Below are 24509 nucleotides of genomic sequence, written 5' to 3' on the forward strand. Positions count from 1 at the left end.
AGAAATAGTATAGATAGAAATTGTATAGATAGAAATCTATACAGGGGTAACATTTCCAATAATCCACTTAAGAGGATAAAAAACTTATTCCAAATAAACTGTATAGATTTCTATCTTCCTGCCTCCCTTTTTGTTTTGTTGACTTAGATGTTACATTTCTCTTCATCAAAGCACCATTAGGCAATGTTATATTTTCACTTTAATATGTATCTTATAATCTCGTGAGCAATCACTGAAGAAACTATACAGACACAAGATTACCATACTAAGGAATTTTAAAGTGGTATACTAAACAATGTATAAATAACCCCAAAGAAGACAGAAAAGGGGAAAGAGAATAATGAAAAACAGAAAACTAACACAAAACAAATTACTGAACTAGTAAACCTAAATCCAAACATATCAATAATGACAATAAATGTAAATGGTCTATAGATACTAATGAAGAGATAAAGACTGTCAGAAAAGATTTTAAAAATCCAACTATATGGTGTCTACAAATAACTCACTTTAAATATAATGACATGGGTAGCATAAAAGGATAAGAAAATATCTTATCATGCAAACTAATAAAAAAAAAAGCTTTGCTGACTATGTTAATAGTTAGATAAAGTAGACTTTAAGGGAAAAAAGAGAGAGAGACAAAGTGATATTACACTATGATAAAAGGGTCAATTTACTAAGACACAAGTATCCCAAAGTGCACCTACTAACAGAGCTTTAAAAAACATGTAATAAAAATTCAGAGAACATGAAAGGAAAACAGACAAATTACAATTATACTTGATGACTTCAACACTCTTTAAGTAACAGAACTAGTAGAAGGACTAGTAAGGATATAGAAGAAACAGACATCTTCAACCCACTGGATCAAATTATATTTACACAACACTCTACCTAACAGTAGAATACAAATCCTTGTCAAATGAACACAGAACATTTATAAAAATCGGTCATATTCTAAATCATAAAACAAACCTTGACAAATTTAAAAGAACACAAACTATGTTCTCTGACCATAACAGAATTATTATTTTTTAAGATTTATTTATTAATGAGAGAGAGAGAGAGAAAGAGGCAGAGACACAGACAGAGGGAGAAGCAGGCTCCATGCAGGGAGCCTGACGTGGGACTCGATCCCGGGTCTCCAGGATCATACCCCAGGCTGAAGACAGAGCCAAACCGCTGGGCCATCAGGGCTGCCCTAACCATAACAGAATTAAACTAGAAATGAGGATTACTGGAAAATCTCCAAATACCTAGAAATTAAACAATATACCTGTAAGCAGGGAGGAAAATATACTTTAAAAATTAAACTGTCAAAAAAAAAAAAAAAACACAACATGGGGTGCCTAGGTGGCTCAGTTGGCTAAGCATCTGCCTTCAGCTCAGGTCATGATCCCAAGGTCCTAAGACTGAGCCCCACATCAGGCTCCCTGCTCAGTGGGGAGCCAGCTTCTCCCTCTCCCTCTGCCACTCCTCCTGCTGCTTCCCCTACTTGTGGATGTGCACTCTGCCTCTCTCTCAAATAAATAAAATCTTAAAAAAAAAAAAAAAAAGACAACAGGCTCAAAGTGGAATCACTTGTCTAAACCCACATCACCAAACCAAGACTTAATACCAGTCTAGCTGCAGTTTTGGTTTTCCCCCAGGAATGTAACCTTAACCAGTCAGCCTCGATTACCTAGTCAGTAATTTGCCTGATAGACCCCTGCTGTTCCCCCCCACCCCCACCCCATCCCTGCCGTTGCTGCCAAAGAAAGGTAACCTTGCCTGAAAAAAACCCAGCTCTTAGCTAGGATAACTTCCTTGTCCTATCTCCTTCTGCCAGTAAAAGTCTTCCCTTTTGCACAGCCATTTGTAGCTCCTTTCGATTAGACACAATACTGCCCAATTCATGAATTGTTGAATAAAGCTAATAAAATCTTTAAAATTTACCAGTTGAATTTTGTTTTTTAACAAACCAAAGCTAGGTTTTGGAAAACATCAATAAAACTTATAAATCTCTAGTGAGAATGACAAAGAAAAAAGGGAAGACACAAATTAGCAACATTAGTAATCAAAGAGTAAACTACAGCCCCTCAAAGACATTTAGAAGTTGATAATAAGATAATATTATGAAAATTTCAAAAGGTACATAAATTCAAAAATTGAGAGGAAATAAACCAATTCCTCAAAAATCTCACACACACACACACACACACACTCACAAAATATCTCCCACAAGGTGAAAGAGACAATCTCAATGTTCCTAAAACCATCAAGGAAATAGAATATTTTAAAAACTTTCCTAAAAAGATATCTCTACATCCAAATTATTTCAATGACAAATTCTACAACATGTTTAAAGATGTAAGAAATGAAATCCAACTCTACACAATGTCCTCCAAAAACAATAGGAGGGAATACTTTCCAACTCACTTTATGGAGCTAGCATTACCCTTATAATCTATCATGAAAGACCAAACAAAAAGAAAACTGCACCCCAATATCCTTTTTGAATATAGATCAAAGTCAAAGAAGAAATAACAAGGGACATCAGAAAATACTTTTAGAAAAATGAAAATGAAAACACAACATTAGAACTTATGGGATATAGCAAAAGCAGTGCTCAATAGGAAATTTTCACTGTAAATGCCCCCTCCACCTCACACCATATATACAAATTAACTCAAAATGTATAAATGACCTAAACAAAAGAGCTAAAACTATAAACTCTTAGAAGAAAACAAGGTAAATCTTGATGACTTTGGATTTGACAATGGATTCTTAGTTATGACACCAAAAGCACAAAAGAAAAAAATTGGATTTCAAAAAAAAAAAAAAAGAAAAAGAAAAAAATTGGATTTCAACAAAATCAATAACATTTGTGCAAAGAACGTTATCAAGAAAGTAAAACAATAACAAAAAAAAAAGAAAAAAAAGAAAGAAAGTAAAACAACTACAGAAGGGAAGAAAATAGCTGCAAATCCTGTAACTGATAAAGGTCTGGTATCCAGAAGATATAAAGAACTGTTGGTATCCAGAAGATATAAAGAACTGTTGCAATTCAACAACAAAGATCACCCAATTAAAAAAATGGGGAAAGAACTTTAACAGACATTTCTTCAAAGATACATAAAGAAAAAGCCAATAAGCACATAAAAAGATGCTCATAAACATTAGTCATTAGGAAAATAAAAATCACAATGAGTTACCTCCCACCTACTGGGAGGGCTATTATTATTATTATTTTTTAGGAGGGCTATTATTAAACACACACACAGAAAATAACAAGTGTTGGGGAGAATATAAAGACACTCTCATGCATTGCTGGGGAGAATGTAAAATGATGCAGCTGCTGTACCAAGTTTGCTAGTTCTTTAAAAGAATAAACAACTACAAAGAATTACCATATGACCTGACGATTCCACTCCTAGGTATACACACAAAAGAAATGAAAACAGGTACCCGAATACTTGTACACCAATATTCCGAGCAGCACTATTTACAATAGCCAAAAGTTACAAGTAACCCCCAAATGTCCATCAATGGATGAATGGATAAATAAATTGTGGTATACACGGGCAATGTAAAAGACAACAGATACAGGGATCCCTGGGTGGCGCAGCGGTTTGGCGCCTGCCTTTGGCCCAGGGCACGATCCTGGAGACCTGGGATCGAATCCCACGTCAGGCTCCCAGTGCATGGAGCCTGCTTCTCCCTCTGCCTATGTCTCTGCCTCTCTCTCTCTCTCTCTCTCTCTCATAAATAATAAAATAAAAAATTCTAAAAATATATTTTAAAAAAAAGATAACAGATAAAAAACAGGGATTTAAGTCTAGAGTTTGGGTGCAAAACTGCCTGAATGTATGTGCAAGTTTTTTTACTGAAGTTAGAGAACTCCAGCCATGTGGCATCTGTAGACATTGAAGGAAGTTAAGATGGCATCTGTTATCCCTCATCCCTTTAAAAAGAAAAGGGATATTAAAACCTTAGGCTTTGGGCTATGGGGGTGGCTCAGTGGTTTAGTGCCTGCCTTTGTTGTGATCCAGGGATCAAGTCCTGCATCAGGCTCCCCAGAGCGAGCCTGCTTCTCCCTCTGCCTAGGTCTCTATGTCTCTCATGAATAAATAAATAAAATCTTAAAAAACAAAACAAAACAAAACCTCAGGCCTTTATATTATTTTGGATATACCTTTGACAAACTTTTAGTTTCTTTACAGGATTATTACTGATTAGGGTTTTCAAGTTTTCTTGAGTTGATTTTGGCAACTTAGATTTTCATATAATTGTTGCAACTAAATTTTCAAATCCCCCTTTTGACTAAAGGAGTTAACAAAATACCTGTATTCATATACTTGCTATCCTACATACACACAATAACACAGGAAAGAATCAACAAATGAATGAACAGATTGAAATGGCACAATGGACTGAAAAATGTCCAATTTTCTTTCTACCTTCACAGAAGAGGATAAATGTCAATTTCCCTAATAAATCAAAATATTTAAAGGAAAGCAGAATTTTTGCTTTTTCTATTATTATTTTTCATTTATTTGAGAGAACTCGTGCATATTCTCTCTTGGAAAGAAGTAAAATCTCTTTTAAAAAATTAAAAAATAGGGATGCCTGGGTGGCTCAGTGGTTTAGCGCCTGCCTTTGGCCCAGGACGTGATTGTGGAGTCCCAGGATAGAGTCCCACATCGGGCTCCCTGCATGGAGCCTGCTTCTCCCTCTGCTTGTGTCTCTGCCTCTCTTCTGTGTCTCTTATGAACAAATTTTTTTTTAAAAAAATTAAAAAATAAAAAACAAAACCCCAAACGTTCTCTATATCAAAAATATTCTGGGCACTGATCAAATGTTCTTTATTTTTTTCCCAATATAAAGAATATAGCCAATACAACTTACATATCAATACAGCAAAAATTTATATAATTTTTAAAAATGACAGCAAAAGAACTCAACAGCTCAAATGGCCAGATTCACTTTTCTGCTTATCTTTGATTATTTCCAGCCTCAACTTCTTTAATGGACATTAAATACAGCTGGAGAGAAATAAAATGGAAGACAGTGTCAGCAGCATGACAACTCTGTGAACAAATTAAACTCTACTATCATACACTTTTTTTTAAATTTTTATTTATTCATGAGAGAGAGAGAGAGAGAGAGAGAGAGAGAGAGAGAGAGAGAGAGAGAGAAAGAGAGGCAGAGACACAGGCAGAGGGAGAAGCAGGCTCCATGCAAGGAGCCTGACGTGGGACTCGATCCTAGGTCTCCAGGATCACACCCTGGGCTGAAGGTGGCGCTAATCCACTGATCCACCAGGGTTGCCCTATCATACACTTTTTTTTTTTAAACACTGTTGTTGGGGTTTTTTTTTTAATTTTTATTTATTTATGATAGTCACACACACAGAGAGAGAGAGAGAGAGAGGCAGAGACATAGGCAGAGGGAGAAGCAGGCTCCATGCACCGGGAGCCCGACGTGGGATTCGATCCCGGGTCTCCAGGATTACGCCCTGGGCCAAAGGCAGGCGCCAAACCGCTGCGCCACCCAGGGATCCCCCCCTATCATACACTTTAAAATGACTTTGACTTTTTATATTAGTCATTTTAAAGTCCACCAATAGTTGGCTAAAATGAACAAATTTAGAAATAATACACAGAATCTACTGATAGTGGTTACAAATGAGAAACAAGGTCTGTCAGAATGGAAGTTAAAGTTACCCTTCCTTGCACATGATTTTGTATTTTTTAAGACTTTGGGCAGTTTTCAATAAAAAACTAGTTATAAATTTTTAAAATTATATGTGAAGTTAAAGTGTAATGATAGAAAGAAAGAAAGAAAGAAAGAAAGAAAGAAAGAAGAAAGAAAGAAAGAAAGAAAGAAAGAGAATAATGAATCCGTGTAGTCACTCTATTAAGTTTTGTGGTGGAGTTTTGTTTTGTTTTGTTTTTTTTTTGCATATCAAGACCAAGTTTTAAGCAGGTAAAGAATTTATCTCATTAAAGCTAACTTTATATGATTAAAGCTATATTCAGGGATGCCTGGGTGGCTCAGCAGTTGAGTGGCTGCCTTTGGGTCAGGGCATGGTCCTGGAGCCTAGGGAGCGAGTCCCACATCGGGCTTCCTGCATGGAGCCTGCTTCTCCCTTTGCCTATGTCTCTGCCTCTCTCTCTCTCTCTCTCTCTCTCTCTCTCTCTCTCTCATGAATAAATAAAATCTTTAAAAAAAAAGCTATATTCAAATATAAAGGTTAAAGATAAAATCTGCTTACTGAAGTTTTATTTAAGTAAGACTTTAAGTAATATTTCTAAAGAAATAATCACATATCAGATAAATCTGATTCTTCTAGAATATTTTGTAAGTTATTCTTGGTGGATCCAGTTTATGTCATCCTGCTTTAAAATTTAAGGAAAATTTTCAATACTAATACACCCTTATGTGTATTTTATGATTTTATGCATATTTTAGAAATAAACCAGGTAACTATGGATCGCCCAACAAAAAAACAGCCCCAAATGAAGATGTTTTGACATTTATAAGGATACACCCATCACTCTACATCTAACATTCTAAACTTAAGTTTTATATTTTGCAAGCAAAATACTGGTACTAAACCAATCCAGGGATCCCTGGGTGGCACAGCGGTTTGGCGCCTGCCTTTGGCCCAGGGCGCGATCCTGGAGACCCGGGATCGAATCCCACGTCGGGCTCCCGGTGCATGGAGCCTGCTTCTCCCTCTGCCTGTGTCTCTGCCTCTCTCTCTCTCTCTCTCTCTCTGTGTGTGTGTGACTATCATAAATAAATAAAAAAATTAAAAAAAAGAATTGGGGATAAAAATTATAAAAATAAATAAATAAATAAAAATAAACCAATCCAGCCCGATTTCATCCACAGAATTCACACACACACACACACACACACAAATATAGACATAAAAAAAAATCAGTTTGTTACTTTCCCTTCCACCTTTCCCCAATATGATTACTCCCAAGTAATCAATGTTAACACTTTGAGTCATGTTCTTCCGTATTTTTCTCTCTGCCTTTCTTATGTTCTTTTTAAAAACAAAACCAGTATTATATTTGATATATTATTACCTGGCAACTATCATTGTTTTGGTAATTTTGTGTTCAAGTTTGCTCAACCATGTATTAAGACATTTATATTCTGGTTGTTGGCTCATTTTGCTCAACAATGCAGCAGTACACAATAGTTATACACTTACACATTTACCGGGGCTTTTATTTTTGTGGGATCGATTCCCTGAAGGGCAATTGCTGAATCAAAAATGTGGACACAGACACACAGTTTTTAGAATTTAAGACTTTATTTATTCATTCATAAGAGACATACAAAGAGAGGCAGAGACAAAGGCAAAGGGAAAAAACAGGCTTCTCAATCCCTGGACCCGGGATCATGTCCTGAGCTGAAGGCAGATCCTCAAATGCTGAGCCACCCAGGCATCCCTAAAATTTCTAATCAATATTAACATACTTTTACAAAAAGGCTTTAGAAATTCTCAATCTTTTCTCTCTCTCTCTCTCTCTCTCTTTTTTTTTTTTTAAGTAGCCTCCAGGTCCAACATTTGGGGCTTGAACTCCACATCCTAAGATAAAGACCTGGGTGGAGATTAATAGTTGGAGGCATAACTAACTGAGCCAGCCATTGAGCATTCCTAGAAATTCTCAATCTTTAATCAGTACCTGTGTCTCAATCCTACCAGTAACTCAGTCTTATGCCCAAACAGGTGCTGACAGCATACTGATTTTCTTATATTTTAGCTAGCACGTCTTTTTTTTTTTTTTTTTTTGCTATCACACCAATGGAAAAATAATCTTGCTGTTAATACTAACTTTCTAATGAGATTATCTACTCAGATATTATGGATCTGCAATGTCTCCTTTTATGAATTATAGGTTTATATCATTTGTCCATTTTTATTTTTTATGTTTTTACAAAATATTTTATTTATTTATTCACGAGAGACACAGAGACAGAGGCAGAAGGAGAAGCAGGCTCCCTGCAGGGAGCCCGATGTGGAACTTGATCCCAAGACCCCCAGGATCATAACTTGAGCCAAAGGCAGACGCTCAATCACTGAGTCACCCAGGTGCTCCATCTTTAGTCTATTTTCAATGTAGTGTCATTTTCTTATCAATTTGTGAGAGCTCTCTGTATATTAGAATTGTTAATCCTTTGTTAAGTGCCAGTTTTTCCATTGCATATCACTTTTCCTTTTATGTGCACAGTTTTCTTACAAAAATCCTTAATTTTTATATATTCAAGTGTGTCAATCTTTTCCTTTACACTTTTTGGATTTCCTAACTTGCTTATTAGTTCTACTCCATCCCCCAAATTGAGAAAAGCACTAGAGCTTCCTAGTGGCAAAAAGAGCATGGACTTTGTGGTCATAATATTTTGGATTAAATCTTATTTCACCACTAACTAGTTGTGAATACATGGGCAAGTTTCTAATTTGTTTCCTCAACTACAGAATGGGAATGATGACAGAACCTACTTAAAAAGGTGAGTTAGGTGAGAGATTAATAGATGTCAAAACATTAGAACATATAGAATTACTCAAAATGCTTGGAATTACTATTTTAATTTGGATCTAGAATTAACAATTGTCCTCAAACTTTAACATGCACAGAATCACTAAAACAGCTTGGTAAAATATAGATCGGAGAGCCTCATGCCCAGAGTTTCTAATTAAGTCTGTAGTAGGGTCCGCATTTTTTAAATAGGGTTCCAGGCAATGCTGATGCTGCTGGTTGTGGCCGCCTCACTTTCAGAACCACTTATTTAGAATTAAAAGAATGTTTCTTAATCTCTAAAAAGTTAATATTACAGCATATGGGCTTAGTTTCCTATAGATGTTGATTTCCAATTTTATATAATTACATCTCCTTTATGTACAGATAATGTACATGGGATATACATCTATTTTGGTTCATGTCTGAAAATACCTTGGCCTGGTATGGCATTCTTAAACACATATTTTTCCTCCATGTTGCTAATGTTGACTTATCTTTCCTTTCTATTCTGTTTACAAGTTTCTGTCATCTGTATCCCTGATATTTAAGAATCTCATGAGGAAATGTATCTTTTGCTTGTTATTAGGTCTTTCTTCCACTCAGAAATATAGTTACCTATTACTTTTTACTTTTCTATCTGCTTTCTTCCTTCTAGAAATCCCTTAATTCATGTATTAGATTTCTTGAGTATATTCTAACTCACATTTTTACTGATGAATTCCATATCTGTGTATTTTTCCTTTTTTCATTGTCAAATACTGGTTCATCACTATGTACCCACCACTATTCTAGGCTCTAGCCACATAGCAGTGAACAAAAATCCCTGCCCACGCAGAGTATATACAGCAGAGTATATACATTCCGATAGGGAACAAATAGGAAAACAAATATACCACTTAATTTCCAATAGTCGTAAGTGCTTTGAAGAAAATTCAATCTAGATAAGGGAGAGAGGGCAGGGGAGAGGCTCTTTTGGAAAAAGCAGTTTGTGGTCAAGAAAGGTCTCAGTGGTGACATTTTAACAGATAAGAGAATGACTTCAGGAAGCTTGGGAGAATACCCCTCAGGCAGAGAAAAAAATAGCAACTACTGAGAAAAGTCCTAGGTCAGAAGTACACTTGGAGATCACAAAAAAAAAAAAAAAAAAAAAAAAACAGGAAAGCCAATGTAGCTGGTGTTAAGAAAATGCACATAGTGCAAAACAACAGTTCGCAAACTTTCTGGAATCGCTTTACACTCTTAAAAATTCTTGACTATCTCTAAAAGCTTTTGGTTATGTAGGCTATATCTATTGATATTTGCCATATTAGAAAATAACATGCAGAAACTATCAAAATTTTAACAAATCCATTATGTAATATTTTTAAAGTACATTGTCCAAAACAAACAAAAAAATGTAGTAAGAATGACACTGTTTTACATCTTTACAATTATTTTTAATGACTAGCTTAATAGAATATAGTTGGACTCTCATATTTCTGCATTAATCTGTAGCAATAACACACATCAATGAACAACTGGAAACTCCTTTTTACACTGATTAAAATTCAACTGAAAAACAACATCTTGGTATATTTATAAAAATAGTTTTGGCCTTGTGGATCCTCTGAAAGAGCCTGGGGGGCCTTTAGCTATCCCCACATTTTGAGAATCACTGCTTTAGAAGATAAAGGACAGAGGCTGGCAAGGACCAGATTTATACAGGCCTTGAAAATGATAGTTAAGTCTAGGTTCCATTTTAAATGTGCTTTTTTTTTTTTTTTTTAAGATTTTATTTGTTTGAGAGAGAGAGAGCAGAGCACACGTGGGGGTGTGTACGGGGCAGAAGGAGAGGGAGAAGCTGACATGGCTCGATCCCAGGATCCTGGGATCATGATCTGAGCTGAAGGCAGATGTCTAACCAACTTGACCCAGCCACCCAGGCATCCCTTAGATGTGGTTTTCTAAGCAAAGAAGTAACATAAATTACATCTTAAATGATCACTCCCATTACTATGTAGAAAACAGAATGTAAGGAAGTTATTGCAATAACCAGGGAGATGAAGTAGCTAAGACTGATGCGGTGGCAATGGAGTAGTGAGAAGTGGTACAGTTGAAGATGTATTTTAAAGGTAGTGCCAATGGAACTCATTAGAAGATTAGATTTTGGATATGAAGAAAAAAGATCTTATTTGATCTTGTACAACACAAATTCTGTTCTTAGCAGTGATTTTTCAGTTTGTCTCTGAAATTTATATATTTGAGAATTAGTTCAAGAGAAAATTCTCCTGGCTCTATGTTTGAAATAGATCCTGTATCATCACCTCTTACCACTTGCCCTACTATCACCTTACTTCAAGGGACCATCATCTCTCCTCTAGAATCTCCAATGATTTGTTCAATGAACTCACAGATGATTCGTGTAAAAAAGAAACTGGATAATGCATTTTAAATACGGTTGACACATGCAAAAACATATGGAACTCCACTCAGAGCATGTTAATCTGACAAAAAAGGCTTTGATCCTATATCATAATATAGGCATGGGAAAATATATTTTTATTTTTTAATTTTTTTTAATTCAGCAATTTTTTAAAAAGATTTTATTTATTTACTTATGAGAGAGAGAGAGGCAGGCAGAGACATAGGCAGAGGGAGAAGCAGGCTCCATGCAGGGAGCCCAATGTGGGACTTGATCCTGGGACCCCAGGATCACGCCCTGGGCGGAAGGTAGATGCTTAACTGCTGAGCCACCCAGGCGTCCCTATTTTTTGTTTTAAATTAAAATATGGGGGATCCCTGGGTGGCGCAGCGGTTTGGCGCCTGCCTTTGGCCCAGGGTGCGATCCTGGAGACCCGGGATTGAATCCCACGTCGGGCTTCCGATGCATGGAGCCTGCTTCTTCCTCTGCCTGTGTCTCTGCCTCTCTCTCTCTGTGACTATCATAAATAAATAAATAAATAATTTAAAAAAACAACAACAAAAAATTTTTAAAAAATAAATTAAAATATGGTATTTATATTTAATTTTCTTAAAATTTTTTCCACATTAACCACCTTCATTAACAACCAACTGCTGGGGTAGCCCTGGTGGCACAGAGTTTAGCGCTGCCTGCAGCCCAGGGCATGATCCTGGAGACCCTGGATCGAGTCCCACGTCAGGCTCTCTGCATGGAGCCTGCTTCTCCCTCTGCCTGTGTCTCTGCCTCTCTCGCTGTCGCTATGAATAAATAAATAAAATCTTTAAAAAAAAAAGAAAAAAAAACCAACTGCTGGTACTGATTGTATAATACAAGTGCATCTATTTAAATAGCAAATGCAAATAGCACCATACTTTTCATTTGTTCTTAATACAAACAACATCTCAAGTTCAAAGATCACAGTTGTGGAGATAATACACATTAATAATCTATGAAAATCCAAATAAACCTTAAACTGATAAAAATATTCAAACAAGAAAGATATGAGATAATTATACATGTAATTCCCGTAAAGCTTTCTAGTTGTAAAAAGAACAGAATGTCTACAGCCTTTTCTATTTAAAATATAAGCAAGTTCTAGATCCAAACCTCTGTGTTTAGTCGACTCTGTTGATTTTTATCTCAAATAAAGAACAGCAGTATTACTTGTTCTTTAATTTTTTTCAGTATACTTGACACACTATGTTACATTAGTTGCAGGTATAAAACATAGCAATTTGACAAGTTTATACATTATGCTATGTTCACAAATATAACTACCATCTGTCACCATACTGTTTTTTTCTTTCTTTTAAGCACAATGGAACTACCTGCCTCAAAAAAGAACACATAAAAGGATAATTTTCCTATAGCTCTCTCCTATGAAAAGCAAAGCAGTCACTTGATCTTATTTTGTTGCCATCTCCTTGGCAAACTTTCTGCACTCTGATTTTAAGGAGTTAAGATTTTAACCACTAAATTTGGAATCCACCACAAAATGCCCTCTGTCCTATCTTATTAGATCCTCTTTAGTCACACCTTATAACACCACATGTTATCCCCCCAGGGCAATTCTGTTTTTCCTCCAGGTTCCTTTATTTGCTTCTCCTCCACGTGAGATATTTAAGACCTGACCTTTAAACTATAGTACATTTTTTTCCAAGGCTTCTAAAAATGTTTTTAGGTATTTCTAGCTATTTAACATTGTTTAAATATTCAGTAAATCTGAGGCACTGTTGGGAGTGCCAGACATATAAAACTCCGTTCCTATCCTTACAATGTACTGGAGTTACTTTTATTTAAACTATACTAAGCCCACATTTTGTTTCAGTTTCCTTTTCTAAAGATGAATAATCACACAATGGATTATTTCAGTTTTCTCCCTTCCTGATAAACTATTACATATACTTAAATGGTGATTATTTAATTATATACTGATTTATCCACAGATCTCTTTGCGCACTAACTAGAACTAAGCCAAATATGCTATGTATGTAAAATAAAAAGTTAACCATTTTATTACATGTTCTGTGCCAGTCAGGTTATAAGTCAGGTTATATACATTGGCTCATTTAATCATTACTGCATAGTAAAATAATATGTATTCCACTTTACAGATGAGTGGTAAGGTTCATCAAAGTTAAATAACTTGCCTAAATTCACACCAAGCGGGATTTGAGTCCAGATCCATCTTGCACAGTAATAAGAAATAAAGATAGTATCTTCAATAAAGGCTTCAAACAAATCACAAATCCAGTGACCATCCACAGTAGAGCCTGGCAATAAAATATGATTTAACCTATCCATTACGTGCAAATAACTATAGGCTTTGGAGATACCTAAAAATTAGAGCCTGGTTATGTCCATAACAGTTTAAAAGGAGACAGAAGCTATCTTCTACTTCTCTAGAACATCCCAATTTAAGTCAGGTCCCTATTACAGAAATTCGTAAACTTCTTAGTTTGTTTTTCTCTTAAGATTTTATTTTTCAGGGATCCCTGGGTGGCGCAGCGGTTTGGTGCCTGCCTTTGGCCCAGGGCGCAATCCTGGAGACCCGGGATCGAATCCCACATCGGGCTCCTGGTGCATGGAGCCTGCTTCTCCCTCTGCCTGTGTCTTTGCCTCTCTCTCTCTCTCTCTCTATCATAAATAAATAAAAAATAAAAAAAATTAAAAAAAAAAAGATTTTATTTTTCAGGGCAGCCCTAGTGGCTCAGCGGTTTGGCGCCACCTTTGGCCAGGATGTGATCCTGGAGACCCAGGATGGAGTCCCACGTCAGGCTCCCTGCATGGAGCCTGCTTCTCCCTCTGCCTGTGTCTCTGCCTCTCCTTCTCTGTGTGTCTCTCATGAATAGATAAATAAAATATTTAAAAATAAATAAATAAATGTGTGTGTGTGTGTGTGTGTGTGTGTGTGTGTATATATATTGTTTTTCAGTAATCTCTATGCCCAACAGGTGGTTCCACACTACAACTACAAGATCAAGTTGCATGCTCTACTGACTGGGCCAGCCAGAAGCCCCCTTAAACTTACTGGTTTCAGAAAGTTTAAAGATTACTGAGGACCTCTCTCAGAGCTTTTATTCACATAGGTTATAGTTTTCAATGTTTATATATTAAAAATTATAACCAAGAAATTTTTATATTTATTTAAAAATTACACATAAACCCATTGAGTTAATGATCTATTTTTAATGAAAAAAATAACATTTTCCAAAACAAAATAAAGAGAAAATGGTATTTCTTACATTTTTTACAATCATTAATATATCTTAATAGAAGACATTTGGATTCTCATACCTTCTGCATTCAATCTATTGCACTATTACACATTATATCACTGGATCCTTGTGCGAGAATGAGAGTGAAAAGGCAAACAATGTCTTAGTATTGTTATGAAACAGTTTTGACTCAAGGACCCTGCAAGGCATCCTTTACTATTCCTTCATAGCACTTTTTGAAATTTATAATTAATTTGTGGGCACAGATTTTGTTCAAAGTCTGTGTTATCTCTAGACTACAGGTTCCATAGTGACTATCTACTGTTGTACATGATTATGTCCACAATGTCTACACATTGTGCCCAACACACAGTTGTCACACAAGTGTCTACTGAATTAACATACAACAATAATATAAAGAAACCACTGTCGTTAAAAACGGGTAAACGGACACAATATGTCTGGAGGCAAATTTGGAAGGCTTCCTAGTTGACCTGGATCCTAAAGGATAGTTAGAATTTTGTTAAATATGTAGGTGTAAGAGTATTCCAGCCGCAGTAAATACTCGTCAGTGGCATCTAGTACAAGTTATGTTCATAATAACTACTGTAATAGTATGGTTTTGCTACAGCATTGGTAAGTAAGAGTTTAGGAGGAGACAGAGGTAATAAAAGTAAGCTGAAAAGTCTTCAGTGAAGTTTGGTTTTTGTATTACCGACAAAAAGTCAAATGGTCAACATCTATGGTTTAAACTCCTTATATCACTATTTAGTAGATGGGCTTAAGATATGTTTATTCCAAATCTTATTCTGCTCATACTTCACAGGGCTATTGTAATGGTATTATGAGATCATAATTTTATGTGTTACTTCGTTTACTGTCATTACTCTAAACTATTATCCTTTCTCCCTGAACTACTTTACAAAGGCATCTATAAAAAAAAAAAAAGAAGAAGAAGAAGATTTATCTGAGAGAGAAAGAATGCAGGTGTGGGGGTGAAGGAGGGAGAAGCAGAGAGAGAGAGGGACAAGGAGACTCCATGCCATGCTTAGACTCAGATACAGAGCTCAATTTTATGACCTCAGAATCATGACCTGAGCCAAAAATCAAGAATTAGAGCTTAACCATCTGAGCCACCCAGGCACCTCTATTTACAAAGGTATCTTAACTAGCTTCCCCATTTGTTTTGTCCTACTTCCATTCTCTCCTTCATTCTCCATAGTTAAGAGTAAAATCCCTAAAACACAAATCTGATCACATCACTCCTCCTTTAATGACTCCCTAGCGAGCCATTAAACTTCTTACCACAGATTATAAGATCCTAAATGACACTGCCCTGCCTACCTCCTGCCTTATCAGGCACTATTCTCCCTAACCCTTACTCAATAAACTCAACCACATTGACCTTCCAGCAGGGAAGTCTTTACACAAGCTATTTTTTCTTCTTGGAAAACTCTGCCCAGCACTTTTCCAAATAAACACAGCTTCTCCAGATAGAAGAGATCTTCAGATCTCACTTCCTCAGAGAGGCCTTTCCTGATTACTCTTCCCCATTCTATACTGGATACACATTAAACTCCAAAGTATTGGTATTTTTTTCCTCTGGGCACATAATCGCAACTCAGAATTTGTATATTTGTGTGTGTGTGTGTGTGTGTGTGTTTTAAAAATAATTTATTTAATGGACATCTCCTGATTATAAAGACCACATCTAAGCTAGCATATATAGTAATTAAAAAAAACCCTGCAGTTTTTATTGTTATAAATGGCTTTTGATCTGATTAGACATATATTTTAGATGTTTACTCTGGCAACAATGTTTAGGTTAACTAACAAGCCAGAGAAGCACTGGAGGCCAAGAGTACCATTAAAAGCATGCCACAATTATAGGCAAGAAGTAATGAGAGTCTGAATTACTGTTGATAGATTTAATATCCTCACAATAATCCTGTAAGTAGCAAGAAGCTAAGGTTGTTCTGAGAGAGTAAATGGTCATTCCATCAGGCAAAGTTTTAAAACTTTTTGTATAATTATACAGCCATGACTTTAGATGACCAGAAAAGTAGGATGCTGAAACTGCAATCCCAACTTCACAAAGTAAATCATCACAATTTTAATACTGAAGTGGGTGCAAAAGAAACTCTTTTATTCAGTGTAATAAAGTCTGGTGGTCGGTTAACTGAAAAGGTTCATTAGTTAAATCAGAGAATCATAACCAATGGTAAAATCTTAAACATTTTATTTTACTTAAAATTGTATAATGAACACTCATTTTCCAATCCTTGATATAGAGCAGAGGATCTTCTTTTAAATATAACCCACACTGGGACACCTGGGTGGCTCAGCAGTTTGAGAGTCTTCCTTTGGCTTGGGTCGTGATCCCAGGGTCTGGGGATGGAGTCCTGCATGGGGCTCCCCTGCGAAGAGCCTGCTTCTCCCTCTGTCTATGCCTATGTCTCTGCCTTTCTCTGTGTCTCTCATGAAGAAATAAATAAAATATTTTAAATAAATAAATAAATCCCACACCTAATCTGATGGCAAATTTTTTTTTAAATGGGAACTATCTATTAATCTGATGAGTTGGTTAAGTGTAAGTCAGTTAAGAGAACTTAAACTAGTTCCCCCTTTTGAGTACTATAGTTGAAATGATGTAAACTGAATAGTTTACAATGTGATGGCCAAATGCATGATTTACACCTATGAGGGCATGTAGGAGACTCTATTAGGGTTGTAGGCAGACAACATTATTTAGTAATAAATTTATCAAGAAAATTAATAAAAATTCAGACTTTTCATATGTAATATTTACAGAGCCACCCTCAGTTAGGGTAATAGATATATCACATACAGTTAAGAGGTATGTGGAAGAACTGGCACTCTGCAGTGTGCTTGACAGTGGAATTCTCACTCTTCTTTGCACATCTGTAATATTGTGACAAACTACAGCTTACGGTTATTATCTAGTTGTTAACCAAAGTAAACCTTACGAATTAGACAGGAGGCTTGAAAGGAATTCCTACCAAAAAATCTCAGACCTCCTATTGAAGTTAACACTAGTGCTGGCTAGAGGAAAAGGCAAAGCTGGCACGTTGTGTGCTCCTACTACAAGCTATTTGGCAGCCACAATACAAGATTAAAACAATGATCTAATCCAGTGGTTTTCAACAAGCAGTGACTCTTAGCAGTGTCTGAAGATATTTTGATTGTTAAAATGAGGGGAGGGTACTATTGGCACCTACTAGTAGGCAGAGACCAGGGATGCTGCTTAACATGATACAAGCAAAGAACAGCCCCCCAAGGCAAGAATTATCCAGATCAAAACGTCAACAGTGCCCAGTTTGAGAAATCCTGACCTTATCATATCTGACAAGAAACTAGCCAACTGGGACACCTGGGTGGCTCAGTGGTTGAGTGTCTGCCTTTGGGTCAGGGTGTGATCTCAGAGTCCCGGGATGGAGTCCCACTCAGGCTCTCTGCGGGGAGCCTGCCTCTCCCTCTGCCTATATGTCTCTGCATCTCTCATGAATAAGTAAAATCTTAACAGAAAAAGGGAAAATGGCCAATTTTTAAAAATTACCCAGGTTATTCAAAATATGGATTGTATCCACTATTGTAAATAATGAACCTTGCTGTAAGGATATAATGTCCTGAGATATTAGCTAGAGACAAAATCAAAATTCCTTCCATGTGTAGCTTAGCTTTTAAAAATTTATTTTTGTACAGTAAAACACATGGGATTTAAGAGTATGATGGACATGCAGTGGGAATAATAAACTCAAATTTTACTGACATTACAAAATTTTTTAAAATCTGAAGATTCAAACAATGAAAGCTAATAAAAGAGCTTATCAATACATTGACATATGTAGAGTTTATCAAAATTCTAATTTAAATTCCTAGCTAAAAGGAAAGAATCTGGTAAAGAAATGTTTTATTCTCAAGCACAATCCAGTTATTAAACAGATTCAAGATAATCTAGATTGAAAAGCATCAGTTGGAAACCAGGCAAGGGACCAAAAGTATAAAGAGAACAACACGAGCTGTCAATTGTGGTTAACTCACAAGAAAATTAACTGTACATGATACAGTAGTAAGTAGGGAGGATCCAAAAACATGATGGTTACAAGCATGTCCTCTGTAAACACAGTGCCTTGGTCTAAATCCCAGATCTTCCACTTAAGCAATTTGCATTACTTTTCTAATAAACCTCTTCTTCACCTATAAAATGAGAATTACAATATTTAATTCTTATGGCTCTTATGAAAATGTATGGTATATAGCATAATAGTTTAGAGCACCAACCTTAAAATCAGAATTTCAGCTGACACATTACCTCTGTAATTTTGGACACAGTACTTAACTCCCAAGCACCAGTTTCTTCATCTATCAAACATATTTAAATTAAAATATGATAAATTTTATTATATAATTATGTACAGAAGAGTTTATACACCTTATCTATAGTTTTTTTTAAGATTTTATTTATTTATTCATGAAAGACAGAGAGAGAGAGGCAGAGACACACGCAGAGGCAGAAGCAGGCCCCATGCAGGGAGCCTGATGTGGGACTTGATCCCGGGTCTCCAGGATCGTACCCTGGGTCAAAGGCAGACACTAAACCGCTGAGCCACCCAGGGATTCCCCCTTATCTATAGTTTAAAGAATAACTGTAAAGTTAAGAAACAGCACTACTGGGCAGCTGGAGTGGCTCCGCAGTTTGGTACCTGCCTTCAGCTCAGAGTGTCATCATGGAGACCCAGGATCGAGTTCCACATCAGGCTCCCTGCACAGAGCCTGCTTCTTCCTCTGCCTGTGTCTCTGCCTCTCTGTCTCTCATAAATAAATAAAACCTTAAAAAAAAAAAAAAAAAAAAGAAACAGCACTGCCAGTACCTTAAAATCTTCCCACAAAAAAAAAATAAATAAATAAAATAAAATAAAATAAAATAAAATCTTCCCACATATCCCTCCTCAATTGCATCCACTGTTTGCCCTTCCTGGGGTATTACTCTTTACTTTTGTGATAATTATTCTCTTGATTTTCCTTGTAATTCTGTATCTCTATTTTCATTCTTGAACGATACAGTTAATTCCATGTCTTGGAACTTTTTATAAATAGAATCATGTTGCATTTAATTTTTTGTGACTTCTAATGTTTGACTAATATTATGTTTGTGGGATCATACATATTTGTGCCAGAGCTGTTTTTTTTCCCCCTGGTCTACTTGAACTAAGTTTTTATTAAACTAATAAGAACAGATATTATACTTGATCTTAGCCAAAAGACCAAGAAGCTATGAACCAAGTTTTTATTCTGTAAGTGAATACACCATGATTTACCTATATAATCTGCTGCTATGGATATTTGAATTTTTTCTTTGTATTTTGGAGTTAAAATGAATAATGCTACTATGAATAATCATATTCATACACCTCCTCATCCACATATTCATATATTTCTCTAGGGCAATGGTTGGTTCTCAAATTATGATTCCTAGACCAGCAGCACCAGCATCACCTGGGAATTTGTTAGATATATGAACTGTCAGGCTCCACCCCATTCTTACTGAATCAGAAATTCTGGAGGTGGGGCCCAGCAGTATGTTTTAACAATCCCTCCAGGGGATTTTGATGCACATTCAAGTTTGACAGCCACTGGTCTAGGTTAAATGCCCAGGAGTGGTATTGCTGGTTGTAAAATACCCTATTATTTTCCAAAGTGATTCTTCTAATTCATACTCCCACCAGTAGTAGAAGAGCTCCCACTGCTCCATATCCTCACCAATGCTTGATACTATTCAAATGTTTAATTTCTGCCAATTTAGTCTGTATAAAATGGTTTCTCATGGTTTTAATTTCTATTTCCCTAATTGTTAATGAGATTTAATTATCTTTTACTTACTGGTCATCTAAAAAATGTTTTGACTCAAATGCCTGCTCAGCTTTTTTGCCCTTTTTTCTATTTGGTGTTGTCTTTGTCTTAGTGATTTGTACTTCTTTAGGTATATACTTCATACCAGTTGCCCATTCGCTATATGTTGTAATAGGTAACAAGATTAAGTTATTTGTGCTGGAAAGTCTCTCACTCTCTTTTGGATTTTTTACTCTGGAAAAAAACAGCTGCCACTCTGTGAGGTGACCCTATTTAGAGGCTCATGTGAGTGAATTTGGAAGTGGATCTTTTGAAGCCCTGCCACAACCACATGAGGGAGCAGAGAGATTCTCCCTCAGTCCAGCCTTGAGACAACTACTGACCTGACACCTTCACTTAAGCCTCTTGAGAGACCATGAGCCAGAACCACCCAGCTAAGCTGCTCTCAAATTCCTGACCCACAGAAACTGTAATATAAATGTTTACTGTTTTCAGCTGCTAAGTTTTGGGATCACTTATTACACAGCCATAGGTAATTAATACATGTATATTACAAGTACCTTCTATTCTGTACCTTAGTCTTTTCAACCTCTTTTTTTTTTAATTTTTTATTTATTTATGATAGTCACAGAGAGAGAGAGAGAGACAGAGGCAGAGACACAGGCAGAGGGAGAAGCAGGCTCCATGCACCGGGAGCCTGATGTGGGACTCCATCCCGGGTCTCCAGGATCGCTCCCTGGGCCAAAGGCAGGCGCTAAACCGCTGTGCCACCCAGGGATCCCTCTTTTCAACCTCTTAAGGGGATCTTAATAAACAGAAGTTTCTATTTCATTTTTTTTTTAAGATTTTATTTATTTATTCATGAGAGAGACAGAGAGGCAGCTCCCTGTGGGGAGCCTGATATGGGACTGGATTCCTAGATTGGGATCATGCCTGAGCTGAAGGCAGATGCTCAACTGCTGAGCCACCTAGGCATCCCAGAAGTTTCTATCTCAATGTAGTCAAATTAATAAATGTTTATGCTTTTCAGGGTTTTAAAAAAAGGTTTATTTGAGAGAGAGCACACACACACATGGGTAGAGGAGGAGCAGAGGGAGAGAAAGAAACCAAGAGTTGTATGTTCAACCAACTGAGCACCCAAGCTCCCCTGGTGTTTTCAATCTTAAGAAAGCCTTCCATGCTTTGAGCTCATAAAAGTACGCTCCTTTATTTAAAAATAATGATAAATAAATAAATAAATAAATAATAAAAGAAAAAGCTTTCTGGGAGCACGTGGGTGGCTCAGTTAAATGTCCAACTCTTGGTTTCAGCTCAGGTTATGATATTTTGGGGTCTTGGAATCAAGCCCCCCATTGGGCTCCTTACTCAATGGGGAGTCTGCTTGTCTCCCTCTGTCTCTGCTACTCCCTCCCTATCTAATAAATATATAAATTTTTAAAAAATTAAAATACAAATTAAAAAACCGCTGAGTTTGTCTTTTTGTATTTAACCTTCTACGAGGAATTGATTTCTGTGCACAGTAAGAGAGGGTTCAGTTTCATTTAAGTGTTCCAAACAAGTATATCCTTTCGCAACTAATTCACCAGCTCATATTCACCCACGTACCTCCACATAAGCATATAAAATTCATTAGCAATCTCTACCTATTTCAGTTCACCTGTCATTTTGTTATTTATCTTCCCTTTTCCTTTTGTAGGCTCCTCAGACACTTGACACCTAGGCTAGGCTTCAAAACCCAGGCCTGTGGAACCTTCAAAGTCACCTTCCCTTATTCACTCTCAGGTCATATCACTGCTCCAGACATCATTCAAAAGCAGATCCTCCCTCCCTTTCTAACAAGTCTGTAATCAATTGACATTCTTTTTTTTTTTTTAATTTTATTTATTTATTTATTTATTTATGATAGTCACAGAGACAGAGAGAGAGAGGCAGAGACATAGGCAGATGGAGAAGCAGGCTCCATGCACCGGGAGCCCGATGTGGGATTCGATCCCGGGTCTCCAGGATCACGCCCTGGGCCAAAGGCAGGCGCCAAACCGCTGCGCCACCCAGGGATCCCTCCAATTGACATTCTTAAGGATCTATTTAAAGTAAAACCTCCTACCTATTGCTTCCTATTGTTAAAAGAAATTAAAAAACTAATAAAAGAAAATGTAAAGAAAAAACATACACAACTGGGATTTTTTTTTTTTTTTGAGTAGGCTCCATGCCCAGCATGGAGCCCAATGAGGGGCTTGAACTCACAACCCTGCAATCAAGAGTCAGACACTTAACCAACTGAGCCATTGAGGCACCCCATAACCAGGAAAGATTTTAAATATAAAAACCAGATAATAAAATTACCTTTCTAAGTTTGTTGGTAATCCTGGAACTCACCTGATATTCTACGAAGTGGTTTATTTAAAATCTTAGATATCACTAGAAATGGATTTGAATGTGATCTTTGGTTAAGTCATGTCTCGTGTTCAATATGGTAATAACCAGGGCCCAGTAGTGCCTCACATGTAGCAAGCATTCAAATTTCTTGACCAAAAAAATGGATTAAGGAAGTCTTATCTTATTGTTAATAATAACTTGTCAATTCTTGCCTCTTTTCACTTCCACAGAAACTGTTAATCAAGTTGTCAAGTTCCACAGAAGAACTTACAGGCATTTGGATTTCAATTCAGCTACTAATCAATTTGCTAAAAACTGACATTTTTACCTTATTTAGTCTTCCTAATTCATTCTTAGTATACAATATGTACCCTCCATTTATTTAGGTCTTCCTTTATGTCTCTGAATAAAGTATAATTACCCTTTCTTATAAAGGCTTGCACATCTTAAATATTTAAAATTCACTTTAAGTACCTCTCTTCCTAGGAAATCTTTGTTCTCCATGCCTTAAACCCATTTTGAATTATGTGCTCCTTTTCTGTGATTTCTCTGTACCTGGGGCACACTTAATTCTTGACTTATTTGCTCCTACCACTAGATGTAACCTCTTTGAGGACAGAGATGATACATTTCTGTGTCACAGCACCTAGCACACAACCAGCACAAAGGAGCTCAATATTTATTTTTAAACTTTAAGCAAATGAATAAATGTCATCAATGAATGTAAAGTACAAACTGTCTTATAAAGAAAAGGACTATCATTTATTGAGTACCTTCTATGTGCTGGGCACAATACTACACTGAATGCTTACATGCATTATCATCTAATTCTAAAAGTAAATCGCCTTTTTGACATATATTTTATAAAAGCCTAATATTACTGTGACATGATGTAAATGGGCATCAGGAATCCTGTAGTGATAGACCTTACTGACCTTGAGGTCAGAATCTCATAAGCCTCAATAAGAATAGCAGTGGTCTTCATTCATTTGGGCTGTTATAAAAATAATACCATGAATTGAGTGGCTTACAAACAAATGTCACAGTTCTGGAGACTGGGAAGTCCAAGATCAAGGTGCCAGCAGATCTGGTGTCTGGTGAGGACCCATTTTGTGGTTCATAGATGGTGCTTTCTAGATGTAATCTTATAGGTAGGAAAGGATGAGCTAGCACTTTGAGGTCTCTTATAGGAACAGGAATCCCAATCATGTGCTCTGGTGACTGCACAGGAAAAGTAAAAAGGAGAAATGAAAGATGCTCTGGGGTTTCAAGTATAAATTATGATAAGAGGAGAAGATTATAAAATGGCAAGAAGTAATTTAGATGGAAAAATAACATTCAGTTCAGGACTAGCTGTCTTTGTGATGTCAGACATTAAGGTAAAATACTCAAGAGACCTTGGAAATACGGGACAGACTACCTCAGAGGTTAGCTTGACTATTAAGAGTGCATAGGGGCCTCTGAAAGAACAGATTCAGTTGTGCAGTAAAAAAATGGAAGACTGACTTTCAAGAAGTAAGGTCTGAATGCCTAAGGTGGGCAGTCAATGACTAGAAAGGAAAAACAAAAACTCAAGGGGGTACCAGAGTTGGAGAAGGTATTTTTGGTTTTAGATAGGATGACCTGGGGATCCCTGGGTGGCACAGCGGTTTGGTGCCTGCATTTGGCCCAGGGCGTGACCCTGGAGACCCGGGATCGAATCCCACATCGGGCTACCGGTGCATGGAGCCTGCTTCTCCCTCTGCCTGTGTCTCTGCCTCCTTCTCTCTCTCTCTCTGTGACTATCATAAATAAATAAAAATTAAAAAAATTAAAAAAAAATAGGATGACCTGGATACATTTGAAGGCAAACATCAAGTAACCAGTGTTAAAGAAACGTCTAAGGGGGTTATGTGTGTGCATGCCAAATACTGAGAAGGTGGGGATTTGAGATAAAAGGAAGAGACAGATTGTCCTGTGCTGTTCCAAAGGACTAAACTAGGATGATGTTGGAACCTAGAGACAAAAGTTCAAGAATGTATATCTGAGCTTCACATTATGAGTATCGTCATTAATAATAAAGATATTTCAGGGTGTCTG

At 36.6% G+C, this 24509-nt stretch overlaps 1 protein-coding gene and 1 pseudogene across 6 annotated transcripts in view; both read right to left on the bottom strand.

Moving 5' to 3' along the window:
• Positions 1 to 24509, bottom strand: part of BRAF (B-Raf proto-oncogene, serine/threonine kinase) — a 175907-nt gene that overhangs the window by 128344 nt on the left and 23054 nt on the right. The gene's annotated exons all lie outside the window — the stretch shown is intronic.
• Positions 19333 to 19480, bottom strand: LOC129516224 (U2 spliceosomal RNA; annotated as a pseudogene).

This window comes from Nyctereutes procyonoides, unplaced genomic scaffold (genome assembly GCF_905146905.1).
Source record: "Nyctereutes procyonoides isolate TBG_1078 unplaced genomic scaffold, NYPRO_anot_genome, whole genome shotgun sequence".
NCBI lineage: Eukaryota > Metazoa > Chordata > Mammalia > Carnivora > Canidae > Nyctereutes > Nyctereutes procyonoides.